Source organism: Mauremys reevesii, linkage group 2 (genome assembly GCF_016161935.1).
Source record: "Mauremys reevesii isolate NIE-2019 linkage group 2, ASM1616193v1, whole genome shotgun sequence".
Classification (NCBI taxonomy): domain Eukaryota; kingdom Metazoa; phylum Chordata; order Testudines; family Geoemydidae; genus Mauremys; species Mauremys reevesii.
In genome coordinates, this window is record NC_052624.1 from 261224581 (window position 1) to 261248515 (window position 23935).

At 42.4% G+C, this 23935-nt stretch overlaps 1 protein-coding gene and 1 long non-coding RNA gene across 2 annotated transcripts in view; one reads left to right on the plus strand and one right to left on the minus strand.

Moving 5' to 3' along the window:
- Positions 1-4193, minus strand: part of TRPS1 (transcriptional repressor GATA binding 1) — a 326956-nt gene extending 322763 nt beyond the window's left edge. The window contains exon 1 of the mRNA XM_039525654.1: positions 4123-4193. The gene's annotated coding sequence lies outside the window, so the exon portion shown is untranslated. The remainder of the gene's footprint in view (positions 1-4122) is intronic.
- LOC120398322 lies at positions 3210-4264 on the plus strand. Its single transcript, XR_005594319.1, has 2 exons — positions 3210-3346; positions 3948-4264. It is a non-coding gene; the product is annotated as an uncharacterized LOC120398322 (long non-coding RNA).
- Positions 4265-23935: the final 19671 nt, after the last annotated feature.

The following is a 23935-nucleotide window of genomic DNA, read 5'->3' on the forward strand; positions in this document are numbered from 1 at the left end:
TGGTGGGCGGGAGGTGCTGGGAAGGAGAGGGAGAAGCCGATCAGTGGGGCTGCCAGTGGGTGCTGAGCAACCACTATTTTTATCTCTTCTACCTTGCAGAAAATTGCTAGTTTCTAGCAGCATCGTGCTATAAAACATATTCGTGATTCTGATCCATCCCAGCAGAGGTGGCGACTGTCTAATGTGCTGGCAGGTGCGGGAGCACCAAGGGAAAAAAATAGTAGTTGCTCAGCACCCACTTGCAGCCCCACTGATCGGCTTCTCCCTCTCCTTCCCACCACCTCCCGCCCACCAGGAGCCCCGTCAATTGGCTCCTCCCCCTGCCTTCCAGCACCTCCTGTCCATCACAATCAGCTATTCCGTGGCATGCAGGAGGTGCTGGGGGTAGAGGTGTTGAGCGAGGGCAGGGCACGCTGGGGGGTGGGGGGAATGGGATGGGAAAAGGCAGAGTGGGCGTAGAGTGGGCAGTAGGAAGAGACAGGGTGGAGCCTTGGGGGAAGGGCTGGAGCAGGGGTGAGGCCCAGGGCAGAGAGAATGTTGAGCCCCCTGCCAGCACATTAGACAGTTGTCACCTCTGCTGGGATGGATCAGAATCACGAATATGTTTTATAGCACGATGCTGCTAGAAACTAGCAATCTTCTGCAAGGTAGAAGAGATAAAAGAGGCAAGATATCAGCTTCTATTTTATTGCCCATCCCTGTAGTTTCTAAGCACAAAACTCAATGGAGCCATTTACATGAGTAAATATTAGTTAACATAAGTAAGTGTTGCAAGATTAGACCCCATAGTAATAATGCTGGTTTTTAATTGCCTCCCATCCCAAGGTACTTTGAGGTATAATACAAGCCTTTAATAGGCAATCACACTAATAAGTGATGTTAAATACCAATTCTGCCCTCCCTATAGATCTAAGTACTATAGGTCCCTTGAGAATTTTCCTACTTCCTACATAGTTCCAAACTCAGGTCTGCTCTATACTGTTTTTGTACTGATGTAATTATATTGGTTTCGAACCTGATACAAAGTAAATCGATGCATTCCCCTAGTGCGGAAGATGCATATACAGTATAATATGCTTATACTGGTATAATTTATTCCTGTAAATTTATGAAAATAAGCTATATCAATATCAGCATTTTCAATCAGTATAACTGCATCCACATTAGGAGTTGCACTGATTTAACAGTATACATTTCTGATTAGTTTTATCAGTATAAATATTGTATGTAGACCAGCTCTTATTATTTATTATAATTACTTTGGTTATGAGTGTGCTAAATACACAGTGGTGGAGATGTTATATTAATTACTGCCTTACCTTCAGTGTATGTTTTCTCTTGCATTATTTTCCTAGTAGGACATAGTTTACTCAAGCAACAATGAGTCCTGTGGCACCTTAAAGACTAACAGATGTATTGGAGCATAAGCTTTCGTGGGTCTGCATGCATCTGACGAAGTGGGTATTCAGCCACGAAAGCTTATGCTCCAATACATCTGTTAGTCTTTAAGGAGCCACAGGACTCATTGTTGCTTTTTACAGATCCAGATTAACATGGCTACACCTCTTATAGTTTACTCAAATTATCTAACTCTTATCACTTTATAAACATACCAAAATCTTAACGACAATAAAGTTCTAATTGATATTACAGTATCCTAAAACAAACTATTGTCCAAAAAGGTTCCATGGTTTTATTTTTATCAGTCTCAGTGGGGAAAATTTTTAATACTTTCTGCAGGTGGATACAGCCTTTAATCTCCAGTGGTTGTAAAGTTCTGAGCAAAGTTCAATTATTTTAATGGCACCACATCAGCAATGACCTTTCCCTGGCATGTCTGATTCAAAAAGGGATTCAATATTTATATGGTTATCAAGAATATCCAAAGTTATCATAATAAATGACAACAAAACATTTGGAAGGAGGTATTAAACCTTGTGCTTCCTGTCCTAAACCAATCTCTGACTATTAGAGATTAGGATGAGACCTATATGGAGGGCAGATTATCCCACATCTGCCTACTGCAGGGTTCTTACACCTTCTTCTGACACATCAGGTACTGGATACTGTCAGAGACAGGATACTGGACTAAATGGACATAAGGTCTTACCCAGTTTGACAATTCCCATGTTCCTGATAAGGATAGGAGTAATTTATAATTGAGGTTCCATCTTCTGGAAAATGTATTTAATCACCTCCTGCAATGTTCTCCAAAGTCATGTACCAGCCCTTTTTAAAAAAGCACTCAAATGTCTTGGTGTGTTTTGTAAAGAAGGAAGCATTTATAAAATAAGGTAGTATCACAATATATTGTTATGAAAAAGATCTGGTTATGCAATATCCTGATTTGTCACATCACAAAAAGCCAGCATGCTGGAGGTTTAGCAAGAAAGTTGCTGTGTAATAAAGACCAGGATTTAGCTCTTTATCTAGGGCTTTAATCATTATTGCAAATTCCTTGGAAAGTGTCATGAAGCAGATGGAAAAACTCAGAGCTAAAGAGAGCATAATGAAACCTAAGGGTCTGATTCTTCTGTCATGTATGCTGGTGTAAATCACAAGTAACTCTATTGAGGTCACTAGTGTACTGTCAGATGAGAATCAAGTCCAAGGACTCTAAGCAGAAGAAAGTTGCTATTTAAGGATTAGTCTACACTAGATGTGCTACAGAGGCGCAGCTGTGCTGCTGTAGTGCATCTGGTGAAGACATTCAGAGACGACAGGAGAGAGGTGTCCCTTCAGCATAATAAAACCACCTCTGCGAGAGGCGGTAGCAATGCTGGCAGGAGATGCTCTCCCACCCATAGTGCTGTCCACACCACTGCTTATGTCGGTGTAACTTACACTGCTCAGGTGGGTGGTTTGGTCACACCTCTGAGTGATGCAAGTTATCGATATAACACAAGGCCTAAAGTAGACTCTAAATACATGGGAACGAATTAGTGATATTTGTGTAAATACTCAGAGTAACTTCTTTTTACTGAAGATACAACATCCACAGTAATGAAAATCTCTGCTGCCATTGTGACTATGACTGACTCTGAAGTGCTTGTTTTGTTTGTTTCAGTTGCTCATTTCACTTTCACTTCCTTACTTCAAATCTTCTTCCTGATCAAGGACAGGCTTGAGCCCTCTAACATTCTTCCAGAGAGAGGCTTGCCGTGAAGCCTATCAGAATCAAAATCCTGTGACAGACCTGGAGGCAAACTCCAAAGCTGGCTACACAGTCTCTTAAGGAGTCAGAGGCTGACAGCAAAATAACTCATCTTAGCAGCTAGATATTGTAATTCTGTGGACCGTATATTTAGCATCCTCAGATGATATGAAGTTACAAGGCTAGATCCATGTAAGCCAATGGATTCAATTTAGCCATTCTGCTATACAGCAATGCAAAATTTCATATTCCTGGGCAGCGTGGGCTGCAATGGCTGAGTGGGGAGGAATTCAGTCTTAGGAAGGGCAGAATTATAGCAGCTTGCAGTGATGGCTGTGGTATATGGTGATTGTCATAGCTTTTCATATACATGGAAAAAGTCTATTTTCTCACCATAAATATTCTGCTACATGCCCTGAAAAAAGAAGTTCTCGTGGTTAAACCACAAACATCTGAGCCAAGAGACTTGGGTTCAGGTCTTATCTTGGCCTTGGGCTGCCTATGTGGAACATACATCTTTGTATTTCAGAGCCCAAAGGCAACTAAATCTCCAGTTAGAAATGAAAATAAATCCCAAATTCAAGTGTTGAGAACCCACAACTCACAATGAAGAAACTGGAGTTACGCCTGCTTATCTCACATTTAAATCTGGACCCTTGTTTAAAGCACTTGAGATCTTTACATGGAAGATGCTGTAGAAGTGCGAAATGTTATGTTACTACTTTGTTTTTGAAAAATGCACTTTTACTCTTCTCTCAGGCCTCTTAATGAACTTTTGTTCTCTATTCTGTAGGTGTCAGCTGCAGATTGAAATCCTTTGGGAAAGATATAACTGGCAGAAAGCTACGTTACATTGGAATAATTACTTTTTGCCTTAAGACTTTGGCATGCCATCTACCAGAAAGACCTATTTCAGTAAATGCCAACCACACCCATATATTAGAAGTGGCATCACAAAACATACTCACTTATTCCCAGATAATCATTTGATAATGAGTCCAATTTCTGCTGAGATAATGGTGGCTCTTTTGATGTTACTGGAAAAATGTAAGTAAAATTATTTATGTATCTGAATTTCACCATTATGAATAAAGTTTTACAAAAATCCAACAGCAAAAAGAGGAGACAATACATAAAAAACAGATATAGTTCAATGTACCTTGGAAACAATTGCTACCTTTGAGAAACAAACAGTAATGAGAAAAGTATAGAACACCCCAGCTTATTTCACTGGCTACATTTGGGAAACATTCATTACAATCTATTTTATTCTCTAATTTTCTTAGAGAAGCATGAAAAAGCACTTGCAGCAATTATAATGGGTTCTTCCGGCAATAAGAATATCCAAGTCATTTTTGTTGGAAGAGGCATAACTTTATTTTCCCCAATATCAGCTCATACTCTATCAAGTATCCAGAAATAATAGAATTTTCCTAGAATAGATACTGTGGAGATTGCGTTAGTAAAATCCCCCCTATAATAATTAGATTAGATGGAGACAACATGGTCCATTTTAGGATTCTAAATACCTCTACGTCTATCATTTTAACAGATTTCTCTCCCAGTCATCTCAACCCCATGACCATTTAAAGCTTGCCTTTATAACCTCCCCAGAAAACTCATATCAGCATCAAAATTTACACCACAGCAGTGCACAATCTCTGGTTTATCGATTTAAAAAATGGACTCCCTTACGCATAGAAGCAAACACTCTCCTGTTTGTCCCAGCTAATAAGAACTAACAGACATGGTTGTTATAGATGTGCTATGGTTATTACTATGGAAATGTGCATTGAGGAGGCACTCTAACTATCTTCAACTATATCAAAGAAGATTATTATGGAGCCATGATCATGTCATGTTTATTATAAAATGATCATGATTATTATGGATCCATGCTTAGAGCTGTACAGAGGACAACAATTCTATTCGGTGGCAACTGTTGAGGTTTCAGAATATGTTTTTGTTCTGCTTTGGAACAACAAAACCTTTGAAATGTTTTTTGTGAAAATGGAATTATGTTGAAATGTCCGTTTTTGGACTGAAAAAGAGAGTTACCTCTTCCATAACTGGTGTTCTTTGAGATGTGTTGCTTATGTCCATTCCATATTAGGTGATTCTCATGTGTACCAACAGAGGTGGGTAGGAGTTCACGGACGTGTAGATTACAACACAGCATCATCTCTGGCCTGCTGAGTGATGGCATAATGCACCGTGAATGTGTGAACCAAAGACCACGTTGTGGTTCTGCAAATGTCCTGGATGGGAATGTTCACTGCCGCTGAGGATGCCTGAGTTCTGGTCGAATGGGCCCTCATGATCGGCGACAGTAGGACCTGTGCTAGCTCGTAACAGGTCCGAATTCAGGTGGTGATCCAGTGCAAGGAGACTTTTGTGAGAAGGGTCCCCGAAGAGGGACAGGGAAGGAGGGGGGTGGGAGAAAACTGGAGGGTATAACCCTGGGCCACTGTGTTGAGGACCCAGAAGTCTGAAGTTACCATGGTCCATGCAGGGAGGAAAAAAAGAAAGGTGGTTGGAGAAACCTAGGGAGGATGGATCCAGGGTACAGTCTGGTAGGTCGCTCTCAGGCATACCCTCAAAATGCCCACTTGCCACCCTACCTGTTGCAGGGGGTTCCTGACTGGGTAAAGGGCAGAGGTTGGTGGCTCTAGCAACGTTTGTAGCCTTTGCTCTTCTTATGAGCCATCTCCTGCCTGGGTTGGCTCCCTTGACCCTGTGGCTGTTGCAGCTTGAACTGCTTACAGCCAGACCCAGGACATAGAGCCCTAGGGTTTTCAGTGTAGTACGGGAGCCCTTCAACCAGTGTAATGTATTGTCCTTCTGCTCAGCAAACAGTGCCTGGCCATCAAAGGGAAGGGCCTGTATAAACTATTGAGCCTCCGTCAACAAGCCCGAGAGAAAGAGCCATGACACCCTCCGCATGGAGATGGCTGAGGCCAGGGTGCTTGCCATGGAGTCTGCCGTATCCAAGGCTGCTTGAAGGGCCACTCTGGCGCAGCCTTGCCCTCATCGAGGATCACCCGGAACTCCCTCCTGGTGTCCTTGGGAAGTGATTCCTCAAACTTGGCCATGGTTTGCCACATATTGAAGTCATAACAGCCAAGGAGGGCTTGGTGGTTGGTCACCCTCAACTGGAGGATGAATAAAGTTTGCGTCCAAACAAATCCAGCCTCTTTGAGTCTTTCTTAGGAGTAGCTCCTGGTTGGCCTTGTCTCTCCCGCTCATTAATGGCCACTACTACCAGGGAGCTTGGGGCCGGGTGGGTATATAGGTACTCATGACCCTTAGCCATCACAAAGTACTTTATTTCTGCCCTCTTGGAGTTCGGGGGCATAACACAGGGCATATGTGATCTTAGACACCCCTTCATGGAGGGGCAGAGCCATCCTGGCCAGTGCCATTGAGCAGTGGTCATCGAATAGGGAGTCTGATAGTTCCTCCAGCTCCTCCACCTGGAGCCCCAAGTTAGAGGCAACTCTTTTCAACAGTTCCTGATGAGCCTGAGGAACTGTGTGAGGGGGCCCCTGCAATCGACTCATCAGGCAGATACGAGGAGAAAGCCTATGCCATGGGGTCTGACACATCTATTGTTGGTGCAGCTGGTTGATCCATGGGGTCTGCCTGAGCCTGAGGGGTTCCGTTCAGGAATGGCTGGCTCTGAGGGAGGGCAGGATACCAAGGCCAATGGTTTGTCTGAGGCCCCCACCACTGACCTGAGCCCTTGTGGAGGCTCGGTGAAGCCCCATGGATTCCAGACCCTGGGGCCATGCAATAGTTGGTGGTCCCCTTTATGTTGGTGTTCAGGCAATCTACACCTCACACTGCTCAACGGGTACCAGGATCTGGAGCAAGACCAGGATCTGGAGCGGGTCAATTGCCGGGAAGACCTTCCTCCCGACCTAGAGGATCCATGTTGCAGCCACGCGTACCAGTGACCCGATGACTGGTGACTCCACTCCTGAGACCGACTGTCTCGGGCCCACGACTGGTGCTGAGCCCTGGGTGAAGCACTGGACTGGTCTTGGTCCTGTTGATGCCAGGGAGGGCGGGCCTCTATAGGCCTGTTCCAGGTCACCGGCAAGGCACGCCTCAAGCCCTGTGGGCGGTGTTCTGAGTCTGGAGACCGACAAGGGCTTCGCTGAGCCTACCTCTGTGCCTCCAAGGCCTGGTGGCTCCATGTGGGTGAACGCTAGCAGGACATCCCCTATGATGGGGAGTGGTGTCGCAGAGATGGGGACCTATAGAAAGGACTCAAGGCAATTTTACCCTTAGACTGGGGTACCGCCGTAGCTGGTGTGGCCGGCACTGGTAGCACCAAGATATCCTGCACTGCCTGTCGGGCCTTGGGCATCAACTGGATCTCTAATTGGCAAAGGCCCTTGTCACTGTCCAGTGTGGCAGGCATGGCTTGGGGTGGGCTGGACCGCTTGACCTGAGCTGGGACCCAACTTCCGCTAGGCGGTATCAAGCTGCCCTCCTCGGGCTTTGGTTCGTCTCCTGCCCTCTCCTTCCCCTTGCAAGATGTAGGAAATCTTCCTCTCCCAGTCTTCTTTTGCTGCTTTGCTGGTGCCGGGGAGAGGGATCGGTGCTGGTCCGTCAATGGTGCAGGTGGGGCGCTTCGCACCGACGCTGCAGCATCGGAGCAGTCAAAGTCCGAGTTAGAGCCGACTCCATTAGGAGCACTTTGAGATGGATGTCTCTCTCCTTCTTAGTCCGAGGTTTGAAGGACTTGCAGATATGGCACTTGTCACTTATATGCGACTCATCAAAACATCTTAAACAACTATTGTGAGGATCACTGATGGGCATTGGTTTTTTGCAGAGATCACAGATCTTAAAGCCTGGGGACCGGGGCATGACCCATCCCTAGGCTAAGTCCCATTTGGGACCAACCAAGTAAAACACTAACACTAAAGGAAACTGTTAACTATGCACAACTAAATTTATAAGAAAAGTTCGAAACACTGAACGAAGCAAAAGAGGCTAGCCGAAGCAGCAGACATTCCAGCACTGCCGCTAATGGCAAGAAGGAACTGAGGGTGGGGAGAGCTGGTGGTGCCCCTTATACCGCGGCATGTGCACACCACTCCAGAGGGTGCCAGACCGGGTCCCCTACGGATAATACTAAGGGAAAAACTTCCAGCACTGGTGCATTTGGCGAGCATGGAGTGGACATGAACAAGCAATTGAAGAAGAACCTGACCTTTCAGATTAGGGAAGGATTTTTAGGGTCCAAGGCTCTCAGGTGGTAGAGACTCACAGATGTTATATAGCCTGGTGGTTAGGTCATTTGCCTGAGATGTGAGAGACCCAGTATTCAAGTCTCTGCTTTGCCTGATTCATAGCTATGTGGGATGAAAAATCTCTGCTCTGATTTAGGCAGAGAAGGGACTTGAATGTTAGGCCTCCCACATCCCAGACCACTGCCCTAGCTGTTAGGAGTGAGAGACTGACTCTCCATAGCCTTCGACCCAAAAATCCTTTCCAATGAAAACTTCTTCGAAACAAGTACATCTTAAATGAAAACTTTTTCAGCGTCAACAAAACAGCATGTTTCAGCAACCATGGACTTTGTGTAGAGGTGCAAAGCTATTCTACTGCCTCATCCTGACAAAGTGAGTGTCAGCTCAGAAAGCTCATTGTCAGCTCAGAAAGAGAAAAACCTGAGTGGTTCGCTGTAGTGAAATAACTAAAGGGAAAAGACAGGAAGTCCTGTGAAAAAATCCAGAAGTAAACCCACCTAAGAGAAAGCTCAGGCTGTGAGTACTGCCACAGGGCTTTGTTATGGAATAAAGGCACCCCCAAGGGTGAGGCAAGTTCCATTTCAGATTTCTGTGTGTGTATTTGTGTGGGGGAAATGGTTTGGGGACCTCAGCCACTGATCACGAGGACATGGCCATCAAGTAGCTGAGTGCAGTTTAGAGAGCATAATGGTCTTTCTGTCGGTGGCGTATAACAAAAATTCTTTATCTCAAAAGGTAAAGGTCTACGTTTTGTAGCTATAAGCTGAAGGTGAGAGTTTTGCGTCTGAAGATGTATGCAATTCATTAAGTGATGATGCATGCCCATTTGTAGCAATAGCTTTCTGTCAAGAGAGGGAAAGTCCCAGAGTGGATTCCAGACGGAGCCTAATGTCGACACTGCAATTTTACAGCCCTGCAGCCTGAGCCCTGCGAGCCTTAGGCCTGGTCTACACTTTGGGGAGGCGGCGGGAGGAAATCGATCTAAGTTATGCTGAACAAGAGACTTCCCTTGTAATTCAAACCTGACTGGGTCTGAACACTGAAAATGTGAAAAAGACCTACTGGGCCCAAGCAGAGAGGGGCAAGAATCAGATCCAGTGGGGACATGGGGAGAAGATCCTGGGACTGAGGCTGGCAGTTGGTGGGGAAGAGGGAACATGGGACTGGGAAGTGAAAGGGAGGAGTCAGACTGGCTAGGCAAGAATGCCAGGGAGGGAGACATGGAGAGGAGGAGAGGGGGACTGGGAAAGAGTGGGGTTGGGGAATGGGACTAAGAATGAAGGGGAACTAGCACTGAGATGGGGAGTCCAGAGGGAAGTAGGAGTCTAGGACTCACTGGGAAAGGAGTCTGGGACTGGGATGAGAAACCTAAGAAGTGAAGATGGAATTGGACAGGTGACGAGAACAGGCCTGGGAGGAGGAGATAAGGGTGGTGAAGAAAAAGGTCTGGGACAGGGACAGATTGGAGGGAACTGGGCAGAAGAGTCTGTGCTCACTAGGGAACAATCCTGTCTGGAGCCAAAATCAAGATTCTGGAGTTCACCATTCCTCTGCTGTCAGCAAGTAGATGTGAAACCCCTAGCAACCTGCCTCCATCTGCCTATATTCTGGTCCACACAGGGGATGACAACTTACTACTGCTAACATTTATTTCATTAGCTCAAGTGGCAGAGGTCTGTGTTGTACGTCTAAAGTTTCCAACCCTGCTGATGACCCATGTGAGTGTCATTATGATGACATGTTGGAATCTCTGTCTCTCTCTCTGTGTTTGCTTTTTTAAAATGCCTACATTTGTAGTGAACAAGGCAGGGGACTGCAGGAAGAGAAAATATGGTTTCATGGTTAAGGAAGTTGAATGTTGCTCTGGAGAATGCTGCTCCTGATTCTGCCACAGGAGTTCTTATGGGACGCTGGGCAATCCACTTAAACCAAACTTTTCACACGTGGTCATTAATAGGTTTTTGAGTGCTTGACTAGAGACCATAATGTCTGATTTGCAGAAGTGTTGAGCACTCACAGGAGCTGCACTTTGAACACACAAAGTGGTCTATAGTGCTAAGTACTCTGAAAGTCAGGTCCTCGGCTTCTCAAGTTGGGCTTCCAAAGTCAGTGGTACTTTTGACCTTAATCTCTCCATGCCTCAGTTTCCTGTTTTTAAAATGATGGAAACATCCACTCTCCTCACAAGGGTGAGGTGAAAAATAATACTCAGATAGTATAGTGCTGGATGCCATAGAATAGCTCATGAGGAAATTCATAAATCTGTCTTCAGGGTAGGGTTTGAATAGTGTACACTGGCAACCATAAATATGGCATTTCCTAAGTATAGTTTTATGGGTGTTATTATAAATAAGAGTTTGGATCCTTACTTTAAGTGCAAATCTCAGTGCTACTTTCACTGTGGAGCCATTATGATCTCCATAATGTACACATGGAAATTATTATAGTACAGCCTTCAAAAATAACCTTAACTGTTCCCACCCACGACTACAACATCCATCCACTATCTCTACAGCAAGTATATGCTTTTATCTGATGCACTTTTCATATTTCTCTTTTGTGCTCTTCCATGGTAAATAACGTATCAGATTATTTTGATGAATTACATGTGTTGAGCTTTGCATATTTTAAATCTACATGGTTTGGGTAAAGGCAGACTTTGGGTCCAGAAAGTGGGTTCCCTGGCTCACATACTGGAATGGGGAATAGAAAAGGTAACAGTCACACTTCCTGCCCCCTCTGGGGTAGGTGGCTTTTGTGTGTCCCAACGAGAAAGCACTCCCTAAAAACTGCAGCTATACATAGGCTGTGGCAGGCTCTACAGAGGAACTAACAGGTAGAATGGGTCAGGAATTTTTCAACAAAAACTTTTTTTTGGGGGGGGGGGGTTCAGAAAATGATACATTTGTTGCATCCTTGAGAAAGGTTTGGTCTTGATATCAGGAACTGGTTTCTCAGGTCCAGTATGGAATGTCTGGTCAAAATGAGAGAGAGAGAGACCCTAGAAAAGCCGATAGCTTGACTGGCCTGAGTCTCTCTCAATCTCTCCTAACTATTTACTGGAGCAGTGATTTGACCTGGACTATACAGTCAGTCTCTCTCTTTCTCTCTGTCCCAATGAAAAGATTGAGAAAGAAAGAGAGGCTGGTGCTATGCTGGTGGTTAGGGCACTAACTTGGCTTGGAGCAGTGAGTTGTACTCAGGTTTCTTGCATCCCGGGTGAGTGCTGTAACCACCAGGCTACTGGATAGTCTGTGGTGGGTCTGTGTCTCTGTGTGAGGGTTTTCAAAAGGTCTTGGTTTTGTCCCAAAGAGGAGTAGGAATTTTTCTGAAATCTTGACATTTTTTGCAGAACGGGTAAACTATTTCCCACCCATCTCTACTAACAGGTCCAACACATGAGCTATGATTTTGGTTATTGAGGTGTCTTATGGGAAACTGGTATTAAGACAAACTCCCAAGAAGAACAACACCTGAGATGCAACCAGGGAGTTTGAATGATGACTCAACCATGATCCCCCAAGCCCTCATGGCTCTCATAATTTATACCCTTGGGCTCTGAGGGTGGCTGAATTAGACATTTGTCTAAATACTGATGAACAAAGGTGTTATCCAGTCAGAGAAATGTAATAACTCTAAATGTTTTTTTTCCTGCTCGTGTCATGGCATTTGTTCTAATAATACAAGATTTGGGTCAATCCTACGCATTCCTTTTCTAGTGGAACTAAAATGCTACAATATCCATTCTACATTTCTTGGTGGATGGAGAGGGGAGGAGAGGAGAAAAATCAAGCATTCTGGCCTTCCTGGCAACTCAAGAGTATTTTGCTGCTATCTTAAAGGCTCCTTGTGCATTTCAATTCCAGTGTATTTCTAGATTCAATTCACAGTGCTAATACAGCTATGAATTTAATAGTAAATTATATTTAAATTAAAATGATTCTCTTTCAGTCCAGCTCGCTTGTAAGTAGTAGTTTAGCTTCTTGATTCAATCACCCCAGTAACACAGATTGCCTAGAGCTCTTGATGAAACTGCTTTAATTCCTTTTTCAAAGGTCATGTAAACATGTGTGCTTAGTGAATTAGATGCAAATTCAATTCCCTATGCACAATACTTCCTAGTTAAGTTCCTTTCCTATTCTTCACATGCAAGCCTGCATCTGACAGCAGAATATTGACTTTTGTGCTATGGTCAAAGTCATGATTAAACAAAGAAAACAACTGGCACCTGCATTTTAAAGCATATTGGTACAGAAAACTGGAACTGTATTTTTCCAAATGGTGCTCATTGTGTAAATTAACCAAGATATTTTCCAATAGGGCTATTCAGTGATTTTTTTTTAAATTTGATTTTTATCATGTACCATGTTTTTATATTACTTTGACCTGAAGAACAAGCAACTGAAATCCAGCTATGACTATATGGTTGTTATTGAAATTATTACAGAATCTAAGCACTGAATGCCCTTGTTAACAGGATAATATAACAAAGCAAAAGATGGAATTAAATAAATATCAGTTTTAAAATGATCTAGGACAAAAGACTGACTTAACCTGAATCACAACCATTACAGAGTTCTACCATTTCACAGTGTCAACAAATACCCAGAAGCATGTTTTGGTTTATTATTACCAAGCATATGTACAGATTAAAAAGTTCAATTCTGAAACTCTCACTCCCACAAATAGTTCTATTGACTTCAGTGGAACTACTCATGTAAATACCAATCTACTTGCATAAGGATGGGAAAAATCAGACCACCAAACAAATAAATGGAATGCCATAAAACTACTACATTTCTTATCCTACTAATAGTCATTTGTGTAATTCCCTTAATGCACTTAGGATCAGTAGTACCATTTCCAAGCATTCACAAACAATGAGACAGGCCCCAGAATATCATGAGATTTTAAATCTCATTATTTTTAAGACAAAGTAATCAAATCTGGGTTGTTTGTATTGGACTTCAGTGTTAGAACCTTTAGGGTTCAGTTTCCAATCATTTCTAACTTGAGGACTAGAAACGTTCCTTTTTCTTAATGAAAACTGAAATTTTTAGATAACCTGGGTTTTAAGAACAGAACACCAAATATCATGAGAGTTGGCAACACCGATTATCAGGGCAGGAAATAAAGTACTGTGGATACCCATAAGAAGTGAAAACAACAATGGTTACTTCTACCAGCCATATCATTGTAGCCAAAACTCTTGCTTTGGAAACCTCCATGATTCTAGTTTGAGTCTTGGACACTTCTGAGCTGTCTCAAGATTTTACATTTTACTTCTAGTTAGTGCACACTGGAGAGGAAAAGGAAAATTTCCTTCTGGAATATGATTTGTTAAATGCTATGATTTGTGAAAAAGACACAGAAATGATGGACAACATAATACCAGCAATGGACAAGACACATAACGAACTGAAACATACAGACACATCAGGGCTGAATCTAGCCCAGTGCATTTAACTGTGAGCAGTTCATTTTTGAGATGACAGATGTTATATCCCTCTTCATTCAAAAACTACCTTAAAACACATCTCTGCTAGACCTGCTTAACGCACAATAGTAAACCACTTACTCAGACACTGTCACAATTAGGAGGCCAGTGGCACCTCTGCCCCTTTTCTGATCTCACTGAGTGCACCTTTTTAATTGTTTATGCTCTTGCAATTACCTGTCTTGGGGTGGAATCTCACGATTTTTCCCACTCTTAGACCAAGACCCTGTATACCAATCAGTTACCACTATGTAGATCTGACTCAGTTTCAGGCACCTATGTTTCCTCCCTTTAGTATAACCAGTGATTTTGACCAACTGCTTTTAAAACCCAGTATTTTTATTTAGCAGTTGGAACAAAGCATGTGGGGTGGGAGGGTGGGGGGAGAAGAGGGATTTTAAAACAAACAGTCTGCGTGCATATGAAGTCTCATCTAACACTATGCCTCACAACAACTTAGGCTTTCCTCTTCAGTTACAGGAACAGAAAACAAAAAAAACCAAATTTATATTCTCCTTGCAAGGCCCTGATCCTCTTGCATGTCTGAGGTTCTCTCCCTCTGACTCACCTTGTTCACACTGGTTTTGCTGTTTCTCAGAAAAAGAAGGCTAGGGCCATTAAGAGCACCCACACACACACCACACATGCTTCCTTTTACTACACCTCTACACCGATATAACGCTGTCCTTGGGAGCCAAAAAAATCTTACCGCGTTATAGGTGAAACCATGTTATATTGAACTTGCTTTGATCCACTGGAGTGCGCGGCCCCCCCACAGAGCGCTGCTTTACCACGTTATATCCAAATTTGTGTTATATCAGGTTATATCAGGTGGTGTTATATTGAGGTAGTGGTGTAATTAAAAAAACAAAATAAAACAGCGTGGCAACACACTCTTCCCCCTTTACAATTTAATTTTATCCACTTAGGTTGCAAATGCTACAGGGCATGGACTGTGGCTTTGTCTATTGTATGTTTTGTGCAGTACTAGGCACAAAGTCAATACTTAAATAAGAAATGAAATTATTACTACTTTATCAGTCAAGTTAAAATGCACATACATTCTCTCAGAAGAAAATTTTATAAAAAGTCCTTAAAAAGTAAAGATGCCCAAACGAAAGCCCCAGATAGAACACTTCCAAGTTTTGGGGTGTTCAAAATCTAAATTTAAATAATAATTGTGCAAATAACTACTATCTTTAAAATAGGCCTAAGCTAAAATCCTCAAAGATCCCAAACTTTGAATTTTAAAAATCCATATCAAAATGTAAATTTTCTGGCTTGAGTCCATTGCTAATTAAAATGAAACTGAATCCAACAGTTACATTACATAAAAAGGTCACATTTCAATTGATGTGGGCTATTTATGTATATCTCATTTTTACTTTCTTTTAAAGAGAGATCGGTTTTGTATGTACCAAGAGTAAGAGTAAGTAATATAAAAAGGTGGAAATATAAGGAAAGTGAGTGATTTAGCATGTTTTAGTTTTTTAAATGGTTAATTTATTCTGCTCAAAGTCTTCACTTGAGACACTTCTCTTTGCATAAGGAATCACCTACAAAGCTCCTAAGTAAAATATATATATATAGTTGAACAAGAAGTTTAGCTTGTTTACTGGGGACTGGATTCAACTGCATTTGCCTAACAAGTTAGGCATTATGGAACCACTTCAAATAATTTTTATTCCAAATTTGCCACTAGTTTACTAAGCTAAGCTTCCCCGTTCTCCAGAGGAAAAAAACCTTATTTCATAAAAGATCACATACATAGCAACCCAAATGATCTGAGATGCTATATTGAAATTTGTCTGGAAATTCTGCATATTTTATACAACTCAGTGTATAGTACTTTGCTCACAGCTGAGTACATGGAAAGCACAGCAGTAATATAAAGGCAGAGATTACCAAAGTTGTCTAGACGCGGAGAAACTATGACCTCAGTTAGAACAATCCAGTATTTACTTTTCCTTTTAAAAGAGAAGTATACAGTACTTCATGATCCCAGTATGTGAGGCAGTAGAGAACGAACAACAATGGATTCTGAGCAGGGCAACAAAAATCTCTAAGTAGACCAGGGGCTGGGAGCTCTCAGAATGTAGGAGAGAGGGTTTGAATGGAAATCACCCCAGCTACAAAATTAAATCTCTTCTGAAACTGGGCAAGGGTGTAGCTTCTGCTTCCTATTCTAATCACACAAACTATAGTGCCAAAAAAACTCACTATGTTAATACAACATTCAGGTTGTAAAGTCAAACACTCAGAAGTTAGGAAAGGCCAGAATTAAGGCTACCCATGCAGCCTTCCTTTGGCCTTCTTGAACATGATTACCTACTGGTTTTTTTTCCACAGGACCTCTGTAGCATTCAGTGCTCACTGAATGGTAACTCATCAATATTTCCTTTTATCCCCATTTATTTTTGGCCCATACATTTACCACACTTCATTTAAACCATGCTCTCAGTACCAAGTTATTAATGTCCTTGGGTTTTTTTTGTGGTGCTCACCAGCATAACATCTGAGTGCTTCACAAACATTATGAATATATCTTAACCACTTTGTAAGGTAAAGTGGTATTATTATCCCTATTTTACTAAGGCACAGAGAGCTTATGGTTATCCAAAGGTGTCCACCTTGAGATGCCTAGGGCCTGATTTTTCAGAGTCCCGTACATAGTGCTGTTTGTGTTGAAAGTGCAAGTTTGATTGACTTCAGTTGCAGATGGAAATGCTCAGCACATCAGAAAAACCAAACCACGGGTATCTCAGATTGAACACCCAGAAAGTGAGGAACACAGAATTAGGTACCACCAGTACAAGTTTCATTAAAGTGACCTTCCCAGCACCACATAGCAACTTTGTGGCAGAGGCAAAGAGAATCAGTACTCCTGAGTGTCATTTAACTGCCTTACCTACAAGATCATTCTCTCTCTTCCTGTAGGCCCCCAACTCATTCACTATACATCTTCAACAAATGAAGCAGGGACCCTGTGGAATGTCATTCTCTATACACTATTCCCTGAATGAGGTAGGGGCCATGTGGAAAAAGTAGTATGTGGTCATGTAATTAAAGACTGTGTCATGCATATGCAGAAGAAGAGCAACTTATAGTTAATGTTCTTTTAATGTGATTTTTTTTTTCAAATATAATTCCAGTGTTTTTTTGGGGTGGGGGAGTAATAAAAAAAAAAAGAGGAAAATCAGAAATTCCATCATGTGGCCCACACTGACACCTCATGGGTCATCAGCAAGTGTGGAATGTGTAGACTGTCAGCACAGACCTTTACTACCTGAGCTAATAGTATCGGCCAGCCATTAAAGGAGGAACGAGACAAGCACTTTGCCAGTGGGTTTCACAGATATTTCCTGACAGCAGATGAATGCTGGGACTCAAGAATCCTGGATTCAATTCTAGGTTTCAGAAGAGCATGTGCAGTAGTGGTTACAGACCCTTCCTGCCTCATCCCTTAGTATGTTATTCTTAGCTTATGTTCTTCTCTCTCTGTCCTCATTCCTTCCGTCCCCTTCCACCAGCTTATCCACTCCTCTTCTGCCCCTTTCCCTGTTCCCCTTCTCCTATCCCCAGCCTGCCCCTTACCTGCTCTCACCATGCCCTCATTCTCAGCACTGGAGTGAAGCTACATCCTTCTACATGCGGCCTGGACACCACTACAGGAACACTGAGAGCACAAGATAGTCAGTCTCCATGCTCTCAGTTCTGCAGCATGGTGCCACAGAAGACAGGAGTAGTAATTACAGAAAAAGCCCTGCTCAGCCCTACACTGGAGAATGCTCAGTGATCTCTGTGAGGGTGGATCATGCTCAGTACAGATGGAATGTTTAGAGAATTTTGCTTCCAGTCTCTAGCAAACTTTTGAACACGTACAAATGATGATTTTCAGATGCTTATAACTTGGCCAAATTTGGCTGGATTTTCAGAGAGTCTGCAAAAAGCATCTCTCTAACCATCCCTCAAACCCACTACTAAATTATAAATTCCTACTATGGCGATGCTAGAGCTTCTTAACTAAATGGTTGTAAAATTGTATTTATCACTATGACAACACATTTTTTCCTAACAATGTTCTCAGAAATGGCTGAGCAATTGTTGAAATTTTCTAGAAAAATTCAGCCCAAGGCAGACACCCAGCATGGAAAACTTCAGCCCAAACAGTTAACATTTGCAGCAGTACTCCCAGCATCTCTAGTGCCAGCACCTATGGGGCCTGATTGTTACGACATCTCTGCCTCCCTTTTTGTGTCCACAAATAGCAGCAGCTGCAATTTTGTAGGCTATGTTATCTGTGGATGAACATAAGAATACATGGACATTTAATAATCTGATCTGCAGGCCCGTTAAGATATTTAGATATCTACATGTCCACATTTGCACCTACAATTATTCACAGGCACCAACTATTGGGCACAAAAATGGCTGCATTTTAAAGATCAGTCACTAACACTACAGTATATTTTTATTCCCAAACCATTTAGGATATGATTTTCAAAAGAGCCTAAATGAGTTAGAGGCACAAGCCTGACTGGGCCTGTGCTCCTAACTCACTTAACTACTTTAGAAAAAAAAACAAACAAAAAAAAAACACCTTACATTTGCAGGTGTAGTCAATAGGCAGACTGAGGGTCAAATCTGGACTGCCAGATGCTTTTGAACGGATTGCAAAATCTTTGTATTTACTTATTATTACCATTATTGTTATTATTTTGTATTATCTCTGTAATCTGGATCTTGACTATACCTTGACCAAGAAATTTGGATCTTGACAAAAAAATAATTGATCACTCCAGGCTTACAGCATATTTTTCTTTATAAAATCTGCATAGAAATCTCATGGAGCAAGTTGATCTTTAAAAAAATATATAAATATAAAAGCTAGTCTCAGCCTTTCTAGCCACATGAAGATTTTCAGACATCTCATCCAGCTCTTACAGATTTAGTCACTTTATAGCACTCAGAACTCTTCCCTCTGATCACAGCAGTTCTCTTCTTGCTTCATGGCACATAAGGCCGTACGGGAAGCACCGAGCAAACACAGACTGGCACTGGCTGAATGCCTCCTTGCCTGTCTAAGAAGCAAGGGAGAGAGAGGAGAAATTCATTTATTCCCCCCATCTGAAGAGGTTTACAATGGGGGAAGGGAGGAGGAGGGAAGAAAACAGGGAGAAAAGAAGAATTCTAAACCCACAATTTCTCTCCCCATTTCTCAACTGCAGAAAGGAAAATATTGGGCTGAGTTAAGAGCAATAAAAATAGATATATGATGCTATTTATTGATGTTGCAATGTTTATGGCATGGTGGTGATGGTGAGTCAATACATGAATACATCCTGACACTAAACAATTCCAGGACATCACCCAGTATTTATTTTATGACTCTCTGCAACTCCATTCAGCTACTCAGCTTTACTTACTCTCCATATGATTTTCCCCCTTTCCTATTGTAGTATGGCCACTGCTGCCCTGTGTGAACCCCCTCTTTATCTCTGATCCTTCAGTCAAACACATAATAATAAATGATAACAACAAAGTGCTGATAGAGTACTTTTCATCCAGAGATCTCAGAGCGCTTTAAAAAGCAGGTTAAGATCATTATTCCCATTTTAAAGACAGGGAAATTGAGGCACAGACAGGTGAAGCAACTGGCCCAAGGTCACCCAGCAGGCCAGTGGCAGGGCCAAGAATAGCAGCTAGGTCTTCTGAGTCCCAATCCAGTACTCTACTCATTAGGAAACACTGCTCCTCTATAAAGGGGCCTTCAAACTTTGCTCTTCAGAGAGCTACATTGGCACTTGGCTGTTAACTTGAGGTCCACAGCTAATTTGCAAACATTGCAGCCTCTTTCAGCTAATTTTGTCTTTAATATGGAGGTACAGACCAGAGGGATTATAGGGCTACTGGAGCAGGGCTGTAAGCAGGACTTTGAAAGGGAAAACTCACTAGAAGCTCAGGTACGAACACAACATCTTTTGCAGGTCTGGTTTTATTGCAAGAATTCTTTTAAACCCAATAGATGCCAATCTGGCAAAAGTCTGTACCTACATTTCCTTCTCTGTGGCTTTACCAGCAATAAACTCAGAAATACAGCACAAAAGAAATACAAGTCACACAAGAAGGCTCCTATGTTTTTCCCCAGAACATTCTGCCCTGGCTTCTGGTCAGCACAACCCGGTGATCTCTCACCCTTCTTTAAGAATGTTAAAACTACATGGGCTTGATCTGTACCTAGTTAGCTCCCAGCTCACACTGCCTCCTTGAGCTGCCTCTCAATCCAGTCTGGGAATCAGTCTCCAGAACCACAGGCCACTGATTGACTTGACAAGGCCTTCTGCTAAGGACACCACAAGGGCAGGTTGAAGCAAAGCTTCAGTGTCAACTCTGAAGACATCAAAAGCCCTGCACGCCTCGTCACTTACCTGCCGCCCCCACAGAGCAGGGCAGAGAACCTGACTTCTTTGGGGACTGAAGTGTGGGTAAAGACACTGGACGAGGATCACATTTGACAGTGACAGATATGCAAAGAGCTAAGATCGCTGACCTTGGGGATGCATATAAGGACTTTTGTTCAGGTCACAAGATTTTTCCTTTGTCGTGCAGGCTGGCAAGGTCTGGGAATGCTGCTGCAACACATTGCCTTAGTCTTCAGTGTCAACCTACCTCCTGCCTGTCAAAGCTTGGAACAGTGAGGGCAGGTTCCCAGGGGTTCTAGCTATCCTTGAATAGCTGGATAGTTTCCTTGATGTTTTTCCCCCTAGAAGGGAATAGAACTGGAAAAGTGTGACCTGGCCAGATGCTTGGGCCACTGAATACAAACAGAAACAGGGCATCACAGGGTCATCTTTAGGGATGGGGTCAAAGGGAAAAATGGGGGATTCTTGAAGGACCCCTATCACTCCAAATACAGTACTTAAATATACAGTGACAGGGGCACAATATCCTTGGAAAGAATGAAATTTGGGCCCAGAACAGTCACCACAACCTTCACATTTCACAGCGGATGAAATCCTCTGAGATGCTGTGGTCCCTTTACTCGAGGCCAGATCCAGCCGGGAGAAAATTCCTCAGACTAGGAACTGAGGAAGACAGCAGGTACATATCTGAGAAATACCCTACCAACACAAAACACTGCAGTGTACACACAGTGCCCCTCCTGGGGAGAAGAGAAGGAGATATTAGTCATGTTGCTTAATTTACCACTGAAAGGCACTCAGATATTGCAGTGATAAGAGTGGGATAGTAACATACATAGAACAGAATTCTATGGAGAATTACAGTTGAGCAAAATTATTTGGCAAAAAAATGCAGATTCAACAAATGCCAAAAGGTGTCTCAAATTTGTGTCAGTTTCACTGGATTTTTTTGAAAAATGCCTAAAAGAAGAAACATTAAACAAAAACTTACCACGGTAGCATGGTGTTACAAAGGTCTTCTCTCTACAGTCCCCTTCTTTGACCCTGTGATGCCCTGTTTTTGTCTATGTCTTCAATGGCCTAAGCATCTGGCCAGTCACACCTTTCCAGTTCTATTCCCTCGTAGGGGGAGAAAGGTCCATCCAAGTAAGAAATCCACACCAACATCCAAACGGAAGATCCTTGCCTCTCTCAGGCTACACTGGAGTTCTCTGCTCTTCATCATTACTCCCAGGACTGTAGAGTTCTTTCTTTGTTCCTCTGGCTGAGCACTGCTTCCCAGGACTTTTTCCCTGGATGCTCTTCTTCCTAACAGGTTTCCCTATTGCCTCCCTCCTTAGGGAGCTAGGAACTCCAACAACTTCTCACAAGGACTGCCCTGCTTCTTAGACCCTATCTTGGAGCCTAACCTGCTGCCTGTGGTTCTCTTTACTCAGCCTTCACCAGGCCCTTCCAAGAACCTAACCTTCCCCCTTCTCTGTTGTGGGTCTCCCCTTGTCAGTTCTCTTCTATCCTTACATAATCCTCTCTGACCCTTTCACAGCTGAGACAACTAGTGGTAACCAAATTATCAGATTAGGCTCAAGATGGGGAGTAACTCATACATCACAGGCAGGACTGAGCCCAACTCCCATTAAAGGGCCAGCCAGCCTGTGACACTAACGCTTTGCCATTTTTCAGTTTGAAATGACTTTTTGTTTTAAAAAGTTCCTTTAATTTTCTTTTTAAACTCAAAAAATGTTAAATGCTTGAAACTCAACCAAAACATTTCATTTCGGGTTGAACAAATGATTTTTTAAATTGGCTTTGAACTGAAAAATCCATTATTTGCACAACTCTGATCCTGGGTGCTTATACATCAAACACCCCGAATGTGTGATCCATTAGTACCGACTGCCACTATACGTAGCTACTTCACAGGTGTGTTGTGAGGCTAAACTTATGTGAACGTTTATAAATTGTTTTGTGATCCTCAGAGAGAAATTGCTATAAAACTGCAAAGTTCTATCGTTTATAAATTTTAAGGCCAGAAGGAAGGAACTGTTAGATCATTTGTCTGACCTCCAGTAACACACATAATGACCAGTCTTGTATACTAACATGCAGATTGAAAACACCAACCAATACCTGGCACCAACATTGTTTCTGTCTCTGTACTGTAGTTGTGATTGGCTTTCTTTAATCTTACCCTGTTTCCTTCTAGCTTTATGGTTTGTTATTAGAACGGGAACTTTTTACATGTTTTTATTTGGACCAATAATGACCTCAAAAGGTTTCAAGCTCCAATTTAATGTAGAGAACTCCCTCCCTCGCAAAAGGTCTGATGCTTGTCGAAATTACTAGAACAGGTTGACGTTTTACATATTTTGATTTTGTCAATTTTATCAACATTTTGACAAAAAGGGATTTTTGTGAAAAAAATTTTTTTTTGCAGATAAATTTTCCCCAATATTTGACAAGCTTTTGAGAAGGTCAAGGTCTTGTGTCCTTCCCCTTCCTCAGGCACATTCCAGCCTTTTCCTTCTCTCATCTTAATCCAGCCATATCTTTGTCCCTTCTTCCTACAACTCCCCTCCCCCATTCCCCTCACTTGATCCCTATCCACACAGCCTTCTCTTCCTCAACAAAGTTAACCCTTTGCATCGTTCCTCATGCTAAATCCACTTAAAGAACAGCAAAGATCAGGAGTCATTAAGTTCTACCATGACCACACTGCCCCCAACTAAGCTATGTTCTTCTCGCAGACCCTTCGAAACACACACACATTTTCTACCAGCATCCTCCAAGTCTGTTGCAGGGTCTCAGGAGATCTGGTTGCTTCTATCTAGGTTCTTATGCCAGGCCAATCACTGTAATATCTGAGTACCTTTTGACTTCTTTTAGGCTATATCTTCACTGTAAAAATGGTGTATTTTTTCATTTGAGATAACCATATCAATATAAAATCCTAGTGGAGGCAATGTACCAGTAGTTTTTTACCTTGATGTACCTAGCCAAGGTAAACCCCAGGCAGGGTCTGTGCATGTGTAAGGTTGACCTTGTCTAGCTAGATCAAAGTAAAAATTGTCTATTGCTTTGTCTTCATTAAGGTTTTATATTGAGATGATAGATATCTTGGGTAAACAATCTCAATGTAGAACACACACCTTTATTTTTGCAAAGCCTTCATTTGTGTTGATCTTCTATGAGTAGAAAGATACTAATGCAACTGGTTCAGCAGAAATTGCCAGAACTGCTGAAATTCCATGATGCATTTGGGAGGACATCAGCAATGACAGGAGTGCTAGTTACTAGAAGCAAAACAGATTGTGGATTGAGTTGGGACTGACACTTCTCCGTACTGATCCAAATCTTCAAATAGGCTTTTGTTCTGTTTGGTGTTTGGGCTCAGGTTCAGGACTTCTCGTTTTTTCCCAAATCAATTTGTCCTTCCTTGCTTTGGACCTTGCGCTATTGGGCATCTGAATTTTTGTACAGAGATACCTACAAGTTTATCGTGGGGTCAAGGACTATTCAGATTTCTTTCATGTGGCAGCAAATAAGCTTCTATCTGACATTTATGTCAAATCCTAGATCCTTGTAGTAAAATTTGCTGACA